General features: G+C 40.7%; 2 non-coding genes across 2 annotated transcripts; both read left to right on the forward strand.

Annotated features, from left to right (window-relative positions):
* Nucleotides 1-10,662: 10,662 nt before the first annotated feature.
* LOC132004628 (small nucleolar RNA U2-19) lies at nt 10,663-10,742 on the forward strand. The gene has a single exon (XR_009400582.1). It is a non-coding gene; the product is annotated as a small nucleolar RNA U2-19 (small nucleolar RNA).
* Nucleotides 10,743-10,930: 188 nt separating this feature from the next.
* LOC132004625 (small nucleolar RNA U2-30) lies at nt 10,931-11,000 on the forward strand. The gene has a single exon (XR_009400579.1). It is a non-coding gene; the product is annotated as a small nucleolar RNA U2-30 (small nucleolar RNA).
* The last annotated feature ends 4,575 nt before the right edge of the window (nt 11,001-15,575 follow it).

A 15,575-nucleotide genomic window follows, 5' to 3' on the forward strand; every position in this document is an offset into this window, starting at 1 on the left:
CAAAACCACAGGGTTCATTCTAGCTTTCTCCTTTTGCTTACATGTAATGTCCTCCAACAAGAAACCTGACTTCCATTGTCTTTAGTATATTTACTTCTTTGATCTAGTCCCCTGTTTGTAACAAATCCCCATTTCTGCTGCCACTTCGTCCTCATGTGGATCCTATCCACTCTCTGCACTGGGCTCTGTTATCTCATTCCAGGCAACTCTCTGCAGAACTGCCTTTCCCATGCCACTCAGGCTGACTCCTCACACTTGGTTACCCCCCTCTGTGGATGCCCTCTTTACTTTTCTTAATCTGACACCCCCACATAGCCACCCCATATACAAGGAATACTTCTTAAACATACCATGGTATGTTTATGACCATGTCATAACATGGTTATGAACATGGCATGTTTATAACCACATACATGGTTATGTCATGACTGTGGCTTCCCAATGCCAGGTCATCCCCACACAGGGATGCCCTCCTCACCCAGGCTCTAATAAATTGGATGGAACCATTCCAATGCATGGACCCTTATCACCCTTTTCAGACTGACTGCCCATGCCAGCCACCCCCTCCCTGAGGTGGTTGCTCTCATCTCCCTCCTCTGGCTCTGATACCTTCCTCTGGACCACTGTGGCTTCCACTACTACAACCACTGGCACCTACTTTGCTCTGTCCTACTTAATGATTTTAGGGCTAAATTGTTCATGTAGAGAAGGGAAAGCAAAGGAAAGGAAGGAAGTGAAAGGAAAATAAGGGAAAGATGAAAGGGGAAAGAGACAGGAAGAGGAATTTTAAAAACTGAGGTATAGCATACTTACGTTAAAGTGCAGAAATCTGGGCACCCGGTGGCTTAGTTGGTTAAATGTCTGTTTCTTGCTCAGGTCATGATCCTGGGGTCCTGGGATGGAGCCCCATGTCAAGCTCTCTGCTCATCGGGGAGTCTACTTCTCTCTCTCCTCCTGCTTGTACTCTCTCTCTCTCTCACTCAAATAAATAAATAAAATCTTTTTTTTTTTTTTTTTTAAGTGCACAAATCTTGGGGCACCTGGTTGGCTCAGTGGGTTAAGCATCCAACTCTTGATTTCAGCTCAGGTCAAGATCTCAGGGTTGTGAGATCATGCCCTTGATCAGGCTCCACACTGAGCACTGAGTGTGAAGCCTACCTGAGATCCTCTTTCTCTCCTCTCCCTGACCCTCTGGCCCTTCCCCCACCTCTCACTCACACTCGAACACACACATTCTCTCTCTCTCTCTCAAATAAATAAATAAAGTGCACAAATCTTAAGAGCATACTTCTTGAGCTTTTACTAAGTGGAATTTTGCCAACACCCTAGAAGTCTCCCTCATACACCATCTGATTATTGCCCTCCCCAAGATAACTAACTTCTAGCACTATGGAATAATTTTGCTTATTTTTAAACATTATGTAAATGAGATGCATAGTTTATTCTTTTGTTTGTGACTAACTTCATTGACTCAATGTTATGTTTGTGAGATTTGTCCATGTTTTTGCGCATTGCAGTAGATGGTTCTTTGGCATTGCTGTATAGTATTCCATTGAATGAATATTCCACTATTTATCTACCCATTCCATTACTGATGGTTACTTGGATTCTTTCTAGTTTTTTTTTTTTTACCACTTGGAGTAATGTGGCTAAACTCAACCCTGCAATGCCCTTTTGGTGCATACATGTGTGCATTTCTATTGGATTTCTATTGGATACATATTTGAGGATGGAATTATTGAATTATAATGAAAGCATATGCTCAGTTTTTGTAGTTATTGCCAGGATTTTTGTAAAGTGTGGTACAAATTTTCCTTGTCCCAGCAATGTGAGAGTTCCATTGGCCCCATCTTTACCAACACTTAGTATTATCAGTCTTTTAAATTTTAGTTGTTCTGGTGAATGTGTAGTGGTATTTCCTTGTGGTATTAATTTGCATTTCTCTGATAACTCTGTTGAATGCCTTTAGGGTTATATATTAGCTATCTGTATACCTTCTTCTATGAAAAGTATGTTGTCCTTCCCATTTTTTAAAATGAAATTGTCTTTTTCTCTTATTTTATTTATTTATTATTATTTTTTAAAGATTTTATTTATTTGACAGACAGAGATCACAAGTAGGCAGAGAGGCAGGCAGATAGAGAGTGAGAGAAGGAAGCAGGCTCCCTGCTGAGCAGAGAGCCCAATGTGGGACTCGATCCCAGGACCCTGAGATCATGACCTGAGCCGAAGGCAGCGGCTTAACCCACTGAGCCACCCAGGCGCCCTTCTCTTATTTTATAAGATAATTTTAATATATTCTGGATACAAGATCTTTGACAGATACATATATTGAAAATATCTTTCACTCTGTGGCTTGCCTTTTCACTCAATCATGTCTTTTAATAAATTTAAGTCTTTGATTTTACAAAGATACAATCTTTTCTTTATGGTTAGCTATGCATGTTATTTAAGAATTCTTTGCCTAATTCTAAAATAATGGGTTTGTTTTCTTTTGCTATTCTCCGCTGTTTTCTTCTAGAATCTTTCTTTTTCTTTTACTGTGCACATTTTTTTTTAAATGTAGTTTTAAGTTTTGCCAAGGATATATATGTATATGGTTTAAGAGGCAAAGAGCTTACTGGGCATGTAAAGAAAAATAGCAGTCCCAGATCCCTTCATACCTATTTCTTGCTTCCCCAAGTCATGATTTTCCATTCAATCAACTGATTTTATTTTTTTGAGAGAGAAATTGTATCTAAATAACAAGCCTTTGTTGCCAATTCTTGATTTTTCAGTTGTGGCCTTTCTCTTTTGACTTCCAGGATAGAAGATGAGGATTTAATTCTTTTTAATTCCTTGCCTCTACCACACTTGATCACACTTCCAGTCCCACCCAACCTGTCAATGTGGTTATATGATGGTGTGGGTTAGACCAGTTTTCTGTGCTTACCCTATTATGACCATGTAATTGTTATTCACGTCTGCACTGTATGCTGTACTATAATCACTTTTGCTCTTTATTCTAGAGTTAGTAGTTGTCTTTTCATTGTTGCTGTTGGTGTTCATTTAGTTTTCTAATTAACGACCACTATTTCAACCCCACTTGTCCAAATCCCTTGCTATAACGTTTGGACACATGACGTATTCTGTCAGTTTCCTTTTCTTGAAGCAATCTCTCCTGCAGACCATGGATCCATCCCAATCCCATGTCTCTATAACCCTCATGAACCCCCATGAACCTTCCACCAACCTCCTTAGGGTTTCCTTTGCTTCTCTCCTACATCTATCCCCTCATTTCCTGAAGGCTATATCTTCCTGTTTCTTGTCTTATTCTCTTGTTTTTAGAAGTACATCCTCCAACAGGTTCTAGAGAAGGTGTGCAATGGAGATATAATTTCTGAAACTTCGAATATCTGAAAATGTCTCTAATCTACCCTCACACTCAACTGATCATTTTATTGGGTATATAGTTCCACGAGACAAATGGTTTTCCTTCATATTGCAAAGGTATATTTCTATTGTCCTTTCCATTTGTATTAAGGATAGACCTAGGATGAATTTTACTTTTTTCTTTTTTTTTTTAAGACTTTATTTATTTATTTGACAGACAGAGATCACAAGTAGGCAGAGAGGCAGGCAGAGAGAGAGAGAGAGAGAGAGAGAAGGAAACAGGCTCCCCGCGGAGCAGAGAGCCAATGCAGGACTCAATCCCAGGACCCTGAGATCATGACCTGCACGGAAGGCAGAGGCTTTAACCCACGGAGCCACCCAGGCACCTCATAGGATGAATTTTCTTTATAGTTTGAGGTAAGAATCAAAGTTTTCTTTTCCCCCAAAATGGATAATAAATTTATCCAGTACCATTTATCGAAAAGGTCATTTCTTTTCCCATATCATATCATTGGACCTCTTAAGTGTGGATCTGCTTCTGGACACTCCACTGTATTTTTATCAATCTATTTAACTATAAGTTTTAACTGTTTTATTGTTTTAATTTTTGTAGCTTTGAAATAAGTTTTCCTAGCAGCTAGTTTATGTCCTTCACCTTCATAGTTCTTTTTTTTTTTTAAGATTTTATTTATTAATTTGAAAGAGAGAGAGAGAGACAGCACAAATTGGGGGAGGGTCACAGAGAAAGGGAGAAGCAGACTCCCCACTGAGCAGGGGGCCCAATGTGGGGCTTGATCCCAGGAACATGACCTGAGCTAGGGGCTGACACTTAACTGGTTGAGCCACCGAGATGCCCCAACTTCGTACTTCTTTAAGACCATCTTTGTTATCTTTTGCTTTTTGAATTTCTATGTAAATTTTAGGATCAACTTATCAATTTCCTCCAAAAAAGCCTTCATAAATATTTCATTGAGTTTTAAAAAAACTAAGAGCTTTGAAATTTAATTCACATGCCATACAAATCATCCACTCAAATAAGTGGATAGATTCAGTGGGTTTTATTACATTCACAGAGTTGTGCAAACATTTGCACAATAAATTTTATAGCATTTTCATCACCCTTTGAGAAAACTCAATGTCCGCTAGCAATCACTCCTTCCCACTCAAACCCTAGGCAATCATTAATTCCATTTTCTGTCTTTATCAATTTGCCTATTCTGGACTTTTCACATAAATGGGATCATGAAATATGTGGTCTTTTATGACTTGCTTCTTTCACTTAGTGTAATGTTTACAAAGTTCATCCATGTTGTAGCATGTGTCAGTATTTCACTCTTTTTTATGACTGAATAATATTTCATTGTACAGATGTAGCACATTTTATTTATCTATTTATTCATTAGTTGATGGTCATTTGGGCTGTTTCCATATTTGAGCATTTAATAATTATGCCACTGTGAACAGTCATGTGCAAATTTTTGTGTGGACATAGTTTGGTTTTGTTTTTAAGATTTTACTTACTGATTTGTCAGAGAGAGAGCACAAGCAGGGAGAGCAGCAGGCAGAGCAGGCAGAAGGAAAAGCAGGCTCCCGCTGAGCAAGGAGCCCAATGCAGGACTTGATCCCAGCACCCTGGGATCATGACCTAAACTGAAGGCAGATGCTTAAACATCTGAGCCACCCAGGTGTCCCTGTGTGGACATGTTTTCATTTCTTTTGGGCATATACCTAAGATCGGAATTGCTGGATCACATAGCAATGTTACATGTGTCCTTTGTAGAAACTGACCAATGGTTTCTACCCAACTGTTTTCCAAAGACGTTTCACCATTTTTAATTGTAACTGGCAGTGTATTAAGTTTTATTAAGGTTGAATAGAATCTGTTAGCCAGTTGAGGGAAGAACTGACCACTTTGCAATATTGACACTATTAATGAACATAATATATCCCTATTTCTTTTTTATAAAGTCTCTTTTCGGGGTGCCTGAGTGGCTCAGTTAAGCATCCAACTCTTGATCTCAACTCAGGTCTCGATCTCAGGGTTGTGAGTCCCATGTTGAGCTCCATATTGGGTGTAGAGCCTACTTAAAATAATAAATACAGGGGCGCCTGGGTGGCTCAGTGGGTTAAAGCCTCTGCCTTCGGCTCAGGTCATGATCCCAGGGTCCTGGGATCGAGCCCTGCGTCGGGCTCTCTGCTCGGCAGGGAGCCTGCTTCCTCCTCTCTCTCTCTCTCTGCCTGCCTCTCTGTCTACGTGTGATCTCTGTCTGTCAAATAAATAAATTAAATCTTTAAAAAATAATAATAATAAATACATAAATTAATAAACAGTCTCTTTTCCTCTCAGTAATACTCTGTAGATTATAAACATATTTTATCAGATTTTGTTCCTAAGTATTTAGGGTTTTTTAATTAAAAAAATGCTATTGTCAGTGAAATCTTTTTTCATTTTCTAATTGCTTATTGTCAACTTATAAAAATACAGTTGGTTTTGTGTATTGATCTTGTTTCTAGTAACCTTGCTAAATTTATTCTCTCTTCTAGCATACCTATAGATTTTTTGAGATTCTCAACATACATAATCAGGCCATCAACAAATGACTACAGTTTTTTTTTCCCCCCTTCTCAAATCTCACATCTTATTTCTTTTCCTTGTCTAATTGCAATGGCTAGGGTTTCCCACAGAATTAAATAGAAGTGATGGTGGAGGGCATCCTCCTTTGTTTCTGTGTCAAAATGATAGCTTCTAATACTTTATTAAATGTGATATTTTTTATAGCTTTTTTGTTTGATATTATCAAATTAACAATATTCCTTTTATTCCTAGTTTGCCATGAATTTTTTTTCATGAATAAATGTTGAATTTTTTCACATCTGTTGAAATATGACTTTACTCCTTTATACTTTTAATGTTGTAAATTATATAACAGATTTCCAAAGGTAGAGGCTACCTCACATTCCTGGAATGAACTCAAATTTGTCATGATGCAATATCATGTTCATATAACACTGGATTTTATTGTTATTATTTTGTTTAGAATTTATATCCATATTTTAACAGATATTATTCTGTAGTTACACTTTTGATAATGTCCTAGGTGGATTTTAATATCAAGATTATGTCACCCTCATCCAAAAAGTTAGGAAGTTCTCTCTCTATCTCTCTCTGTCTCTGTCCTCTATTAAGAGTTTGTGTAAAACTGGTGTAATTTCTTTCTTTAATGTTTGGAAAAATTGACCAGTGGAGCCTTACTGGACCTACAATTTTCATTGTAGGAAAATATTTAATTACTGGCAAATATTTCTAATAGACACAGGACTATTCTTTATGTTGTCTTCTGTAAGACTGGTAAGTCATGCTTTTCAGTGAATTTGTACATTTCATCAAAATTTTCAAGTTTATTGGCATAGAGTCATTAAAATATCCTCATAATATTTTAATTGTCTGTAAGATTTATTGTGAGGATATTTTATTCTTGATGGTGATAATTGGTGCCCTTTCTTTCTTTCATGGTCATTCTTGGTATTTATTATTTCTCCCTTCTATTTTATTAGGTTTGTTCTGCTAGGGGGTTTATTTTGTTATTTTAAATGACTTCTCAAACTTTCTTCCTTTCTATGTATGTCCATAAATTTCCCTCTAAGAACTGTTTCAGGTACATCCCAAGTTTAATATATTTTGTCATTATTTATTTAAAATATTTTCTGATAGTAAGCATAATTTTTCTTTAAGTAATAGGTTATTTAGAAATGTGTTGCTTGGGGCGCCTGGGTGGCTCAGTGGGTTAAGCCGCTGCCTTCAGCTCAGGTCATGATCTCAGGGTCCTGGGATCGAGTCCCACATCGGGCTCTCTGCTTAGCAGGGAGCCTGCTTCCTCCTCTCTCTCTCTCTCTGCCTGCCTCTCTGCCTACTTGTGATCTCTCTCTGTCAAATAAATAAAATCTTTTTTTAAAAAATGTGTTGCTTAATATTGAAGCATTTGGAGATTTTCAAGTTATCCTTTTGTTACTGATTGCTAGCCCAATTCCATGGTTGACTGAGATCATACTCTGTATGATTTCCATTATTTGACATTTTCCAAAACTTTATGTGTGACCTAGTATAAGGTCAATTTTGGTAATTGTTCTATGCACATGAACCTGAAGTTATTGGCTACACTGATATATATATATATATATATATATATATATATCTCATATTGGTTTAAGTTCTCTCTTTGCTCACTTTTTTTTTCCTTCAGCTTTTCTATAATTGCTAAGGGAAGATGTTTTCCTCTATTTCTAGTTTGCTGTCGTGAATAGGTTGGATTTTGTTTAATGTTTTTTCTATATCTGTTGATGTTTTTTTAAGGAAGATCACACAGGTGAAGTGTCATTTTAATCACATCACGAGTGCATACTATCAACCTGACTTATCAATGTTTATGTGAAGCTCGATCATCTGGCTGATTCTCTAACATTAACCTTTCATCCTTTTCCATACTGGACTGTTTGGAGGGAAGTCACCATGCCCACCCACATGTAAGGAGTGGGGAGTTATGAGAGTAGAGAACAGTTATGAGTTATGAGAACTTTGAGAACAGAGTATCTCATAAATTAGCTTCTTCTGCCTGAGAGGTTTGTCAAGAACAGTTTTAACATTTTTCGAAGGTTGAAAAATTCAAAAGAAGAATAATATTTTATGATACATGAAAATGGTTTGAAATTCAGATTTCAGAGTCCACAAATAAAGTTTTATTGGAACACAGCTATGTTCACTCATTTACATATTGTCTATGGCTGCTTTTTTTTTTTTAGATTTTTATTTATTTATTTGACAGAGATCACAAGTAGGTAGAGAGGCAGGCAGAGAGAGAGAGAGGGGAGAAAGCAGGCTCCCTGCTAAGCAGAGAGTCTGATGTGGGGCTCCGTCTCAGGACCCTGGAATCATGACCTAAGCTGAAGGCAGAGGCTTTAACCCACAGAGCCACCCAGGTGCCCCTATGGCTGCTTTTCTATGACAACAGGGGAATTGCAGCAGAGGCTGTGACCTTTGACATCTAAGATATTCACTATCTGGCCCTTTACAGGAAAATTTTGCCAACACTTGATCTAAGGTTTAAAATATGGATCTTTAACTTATAACAGTTTTCCTTCAAATGACATTATATCACGTTGTGTAAAAATTAGAAACTTAAAATAGCATAGTCCCGGGGCACCTGGGTGGCTCAGTGGGTTAAGCCTCTGCCTTCAGCCCAGGTCATGATCTCAGGGTCCTGGGATCGAGCCCCACATCGGGCTCTCTGCACAGCAGGGGGCCTGCTCCCTCACCCCCCCCCCGCCTGCCTCTCTGCCTACTTGTGATCTCTCTCTCTCAATCTGTGTGTCAAATAAATTTTTTAAAAAATAGTATAGTCCCATTTTCCCCTCTAATAGTATGTGTCATTACACATTTCATTTCTACATGTTATAAGCCCCACAATATATTTTATTCTTTTTTATTTAAATAGTTAGTTGTCTATTAAACAAATTTTTAAATATCAAAAATATATTTTATATTATAAAATATATAAAAATATATTTTATATTTAACCACATATTTTCCATTTCAGATTCTATTTATTCCTTTGTGTAGATCCAAATTCCATCTGCCGTCATGCTCCTTGTGCCTGAAAAACTTTAACATTTGTTAGAGTGCTGGCTGACAAATGATAAAGTTCCTTCACTTTCGTGTGTGTCAAAAAGTTTTTGTTTCACCTTCTTTTTCAAGATATTTTCTCTAAGCTTAGAGATTTAGGTTGGATAGTATCTTTTCTTTTTTAAGTGTGTGTGTGTGTGTTTAAAGATTTTTATTTATTTATTTGACAGAGAGATCACAAATAGGCAGAGAGGCAGGAAGAGAGAGAGGGAAGCAGACTCCCTGCTGAGCTGAGAGCCCGATGCAGGGCTCGATCCCAGGACCCTGAGATCATGACCCAAGCAGAAAGCAGAGGCTTTAACCCACCCAGGGAGCCACCCAGGCACCCCTAAATAGTATCTTTTTTACTCACAACTTTAAAAATTATGTTCTATTGTCTTCTGGCTTGTGTAGTCTCTGACAATAAGGCTGTGATAATTTTATCTCTTTGTATGTAATGTCCTTTTTCTGCTCTAGTTTCTTTTAATATTTTCTCACTGCCACAGACTTTCAGCAACTTGATTATAACAGACCTCACTGTCATTTTGTGATGAGTGTTGAGATCCTTTGATTTCTGGGTTTCTAGTTTTTGTCAGATTTGGAAAATTTGGGGTCACTACTTTTTCACTTTCCCCTCTCTTTCAGGATTTCCACTAGGATGTTAGAGCACTTGATAGCCTCTCATAGGTCGCTGGTTCTCTTATGTTTTTGGTGTGCTTCTTTTTTTTCTCTCTGTGCTTCCTTTCAGAAACATTCTGCTGAAGGGGCACCTGGGTGGCTCAGTGGGTTAAAGCCTCTGCATTTGGCTCAGGTCATGATCCCAGGGTCTGGGATCGAACCCCACATCGGGCTCTCTGCTCAACAGGGAGCCTGCTTCCCTGTCTCTCTGCCTGCTTCTCTGCCTACTTGTGATCTCTGTCTGTAAATAAAATCTTTAAAAAAAAAAAGAAAAGAAAAGAAACATTCTGCTATTATATCATAATACGGCTTTGAGTCTACTGATCTCTTCTTCTGCTATGTCTAATATGCTGTTAATCCCATCTATTCAAACTATATTCAAAACACATTTAGATCGTGTATGTTTCATCTCTTCAATTTGTCAGTCTTTGGGTCATTTCCTTAAAGTAATAATGTGCCTCTTAAGATTTATCTCTGTTTTTAATCTTTAGCAAGTTAACTACAGTGCGCCTGAGTAGGGTTTCTTTGTAATCATCCTATTTAGTTTGAGTCTTATGTCAAGTATAAAGTATTTTTGGCTAGTGTATTTTGGCCAGTAATATTATTTATACCCCATTATTTCTCTCTTCTCCTTTTTGGAATCCAGAAACATATGTTAGAACTTCTGTTGTGTTGCATGTTACACTAACAGTATTTTCTGTGTCCTCCCATCTTTTTTTTTCTGTGGTGTGCTTCAGTCTAGGTATTTCCTACTGAACTCTCTTCCAGCTCACTAATTCTCTCTTCTGCTCCATCTATACATCAAGATCTGTGTAATAAGTTCTTAATTTTAGTTATTGTATTTTTTACATTCTAGGATTCCATTTGATTCTTTATTGTTCATTAATCCCAATTCTTTTATGAAAGCCTACAACTTGTTATCTCTTTTATTACACAGTATTATCTTATTTTCAAACCGTGTCTTATGAAAATAGCCAAATTTGAGCGTCAGAAGACCTTACAGTCTACCTAATGCATGATCTCTGTAGTTCTGAGAAGCAAATATTTAAAGTAATTTAAAACAATAAGGCTTAGGTCTATGTGTGTGTGTGTATCTGTCTGTCTGTGGGTGCACACGCATGCACGTGTGTATGTGTGTGTTTGTAAAGATGACAACAGATAACTGAGGACTTGTTGATGGATGAAAGAAAATGAGGGCGTGTATATAAAAGGCCAATCAGATCTGAACAATGATGAAAAGGTTTTACTACTGACCTTTATAACTATGTAGTTTTTTACATTTGATGTGAGCTCAGAATTGAAAAACAACAACAACAACAACAAACAATGTCCAATAACTCTAATATCTGGGTCTCCTTTGAGGTTGTATTTTCTATGATCTGTTTTTCTCTTAGGTTTCAGGAACTAGTCCCGTTTCTTCACATACATGATGATTAATTTTATTTAATTTGAAGCAATCTCAAACTTATAGAATGGTCCCTAATATAATACAAAAAACAATTTCACTAACTCATCTGGGAGTAAGTTGCCACCATCTCCCAAACACTTCAATGTATGATTCCTATGAAGAAGGACATCCTCCTGGATAACCACAATACCATCATCAAAGTCAGGAAATTAGCACTGGAACATTACTACCATCTAATCCACACCTCCCATTCATGTATCACCAGCGACCCCAATAATGTCCTTGTAGCAAAAGGATCCAGGACAGAATCATATGTTACACGTGGTTCTCAGATATCTCTAGTCTCCTCCAATATGGGATGGTGTTTCAGTCTCTTCTTAACTTTGAGGACACTCTTGTAGATTACAGGCCCGTTGTTTTGTTAGATGATCTCTTACCTTGGACTCGGTCTGGTGTTTCCTCATGATTAAATTCAGGTGGAGCATTTCATGTAAGAATGTCACAGAAATGATACTATGTCTCTCTCCTATTGCATCCTATTGGGTAGGGCATGATTGTCCCATCACTGTGATGTTCACTTTGACTACTTGATCAAGTTGGTGTCTGCCAGCCTTCTCCACTCTAAAGTTACCCTGTTCCCTGTATAATTGACACACATTTTGTAGGAAAGTACTTCGAGAATGTGTAAATATTACATTCCTCGACAGACTTTCCACGTATTCATTTATATATATCAGTATGGAATCGTGGATTTCTATTTTATTCAGTTAGTAAGAATCTATTAATATCATTAATGATTTTGATGCTCAGAAGAACCCTATCCAGCCAATGGAGGTCCTTTCCAGCTAGTTTCTGTACTCTTTTGACATGTCTTCATCATTCTTTGAGTACTTATTTTTGGAAGAGCTTTATTGAGCGTAATTCACATACCATACAATTCACCCATTTACAGTGTACAATTCAGTGGCTTTTAGTACATTCACAGATGGGTGCCGCCATCACCACAGTCAATTTTAGAAGAGTTTCAACGTCTCAAAAGGAAACCTTATAATCTTTAGCTATCTTCCTCATATCCTCCTGTCCCCACTTCGGCCCTAGGCAACCACTAATCTACTTTCTGTCTCTATACATCTCCCTGTTCTGGACTTTCATATGAATGGAATCAAATAATATGTGACATTTCTCACTTAGCATCATGTTTTCAAGGCTCATCCGAGGTGTACCGGGTATAATTATTTCATTCCTCTTTGTGGCTGAATAATACTCCATCCATTGTATGGAGAACATGTTTCGTTTGTTTTCATCAGTTGATGGGCATTTGAGAGTGGTTTCCACCTTTTGTCTATTATGACCGATGTTGCTATAAACATTCTTGCACAAGTTTTTGTGTGGACACGTGTTTTTATTTGTCTTGGGTATGCTCAGAAATGGAATTGCTGGGTCATATGGTAACTCTGTTTAATCATTTCTGAGTACTTCTTTATTTTCTGGCACAAGATGATTCAGGCTTGTCTTGTACTCTCTCTGCCCCATCCCTGTAATCAGCCATTTCCTGAAAGGAGTCCTGGTTTCTTCTGGTGGACAGTGGTAGTCAGAAATCAAGACTAGAGCATAGCATAACGTATAGAGCTGTCGAATCACTGTGTTATTGTGCACTGTGTTATTGAAACTAATGTTAACTTGGTGTATCAACTGTATTTTAACCAAAAAAAAAGGAAAGAAATCAAGACTTGGGGGCTAGCTATGCTTTTTATTATTAGGATGTCACTGCTCCCAAGCCCTCTCAGTGGGTAAAGCTAGGAAATGTACGCATATATATATAAATGTACATGCATTGACACAAACACACAACATAAACATATCATACACACTTACATCAACATTTATTTCTATACCTATTTACTTTGAAAATCATGAGTTCTCACCAATACCTCCAATTCCAAACCAACACTGTAGGGTTCATTATAGTTTTCTCCCTTCCCATACTTCTAACATCCTTTGCCAGCATTGGGAAACCTGGCTCACTCCCTCAATATATTTCCTTATTGGATTGGTTCCACTATGGGTAACCAATGGCCCATTGCCCCTGCTCCCTATGGGGACCCATCCTGTGCCCTCCTGGGCTCCAACACTTTACCCCAGGCCACCACCACCACTCTGTTCCCCACATGGATGGGCTCTTCACCTCAACAGGCTCTGATATTCCACACCTTTTGGATGCCCTGCCCTCTCCTTTTCAGGGATGCCCTTCTCATCCCCTGTAGAACCCCCTTCTCAACACTTGGCCACTACCTTTGTCAAATGCCCCTTCGGGGTCCAACCAATCTCCCTCATGGAGCTGGCCTGCACGCAGATATCTTCCTTCCTCCTTGGATGCCTTCTTCCTGCTTGAGTGCTGACATGTGGGTGAGGTTATCTGCTTGCACAATTGAGCTTTGACTCTCTTCTCTCTCTCTCTCTCTCTCTCTCCCCTGCCCCACTGCTGGTCCTGTTCTGGCTGTCCTCCCAAGCAAAGAAGCCCTCCTTACTTCACTTGAGCCCCCAAACCATTGCAGGACCACTGCGTTCCCCACCCCCAACCCCCAGGGTCATCTATCTTGACTTATCCAAAGGCTTCCGGACTGGACTGAATTTCTCTTGAAGGAAAGGGAACTGAAGGGAAGAGGGAAAGGAAGAGGAGGGCAAGGAGGAGGAGGAGAAGACAGCCGCCTGGCAATTTTTTATGGAAAGGCAGACTCTGTGTGGGACAGGTTGTCGAGGCTCTGGTTGATGCCATCTTCCTCCATGGAAAACTTCATTCCTTCTGAAGACAGAGTTCCTTCCAGGGTCCCAGAGTTAAGCCAGATTGGGGCAGGTTAAGGAATGAGCTCACTGGCTGCTGAGACAGCCCTTAGAAGAAGTGTGCTGGGAAGGGAGAACAGAGCCAGGAAGGCGATGTGGGGCTTCAGGGACTCAGGGAGGTGAGAGACTGTAGCCTGTGTCGGTGGGCAGATGGGAAGGAAACCCATCCAGTGGGAGATGCAGGCAGCACCCCGAGAACTGGGGGTGGGGGGCGGGGGCAGGAGTGGGGGGGGCGCCTGAGCCCAGGGAGGCGCCTGAGCCCTGGGAGACGGGCTTTGGCCAGGAGAGGGGACCACCTCATAGGGTGAGGAAAGGAAAGACTCAGGCCTGCCAGGTGTCCAGGACTTTGGCTGGGACCCTGCCTGCATCTCTGTTCATCTCTGTGCAGCGGCTGTTTCCTGGAGTGGCTGAGGTAAGCTCACTGCAGAGAAGGGTAAGGGGGGTAGGTGGAGAAGGTGGGCAAGGGAACAGGATATGCTGGTGGGGAGAGCTACTCAGTGAGGGCGGTGTCAGTGAGGGAGGGGAGCTTGGGGGCAGGAGGGAGCCCAATGAGGGGAAGAGACTGGGGGAGGTTATTAATTGGAAGGGGGCTGGGAGGTCCCATCTCTTTGTCTAGATGGGGAGCACCTGAGAGCAGCAACCATCCCTTCCCCTCTAATAATGATCCCCAAAGCAGAGCTTCAGAGACGAGGCCTCTTTTCTCATTCTTTTCCAGAAAGCCAGGGCGAGGGATGGGGGGAGCAGCTAGAGTGTGAGCCCCAGACTTTCTGCCTCGTGGTGGGTGTGGGGAAGTGAGGGTTCCCCCCAACCTCTCCTCTCCCCTCCTCAGTTAGGCCTTTGGCCCCAGGCATCCTGGAGCAGGCCTGTGTCCTGGGTGGGGGAATAGGAGTGGGGGTAGGGAATGGGTTGGGGGCTTCTGTCCGCTTCCTTCCATTCCCCATGGGTCAGGCAGGGGGACCAGGCTGGATTTGTTTCCCATTTTGCTCTTGGCTCTTCTGGTGGAAAAATCGAAGCGCTCCCCTTGGTACAGCTGAGGCGGAGAGGAGAAGGCTTGAGCGTGGCTGGGAGGCTGGCCTGGCAGGGAAGTTGAGGGGCAGGCGGGGCCTGGCTGGGAGAGACTGCCCCCCACCCCACCCCCAGCCCCGCCTTCTCAGCCCCCTCATTCTACGTGGCTCTCCAGGCCCAGGCTTCAGTCCTCAGAGGCTGAGGTGGAGGGGGCGGGGCCTGGGAGGAGGCCAGCGCTGGCCTGGGTTCAGACTCAGGCCCATAGCACCCTCTCCCCAGGCTTATGGCCAAAACAGCCTCCAAACAGTGCCTTAAAGTCCCCTTGGGGTCCTAGAAGGAACCACTGGGAAGCTGCAGCGAGAGGGTGCCTGGTCAGGGCGGTCCAGGGCTTTGTCCTAAGGAGGAGGCAAGCTGTGTGCTCAGAGGGTCCCCCAGGCAGCTCCTGGGTATTTCTGGACACCTGGAAGCCTTTCTGTCCATGATCCACGTCACACTCACCATGACCCCAATCCGCTTTAGCCGTCCCCATTTCATAGGGGAGGAAACGGAGGCTCTAAGAAGTCAAAGTTTGCAGAGCCTCAAAGTGGCAGAGTCAGGATTTGTGTCTGGCTCATT

The sequence above is a fragment of the Mustela nigripes genome, chromosome 16, assembly GCF_022355385.1.
Source record: "Mustela nigripes isolate SB6536 chromosome 16, MUSNIG.SB6536, whole genome shotgun sequence".
Taxonomy (NCBI): Eukaryota; Metazoa; Chordata; class Mammalia; order Carnivora; family Mustelidae; genus Mustela; species Mustela nigripes.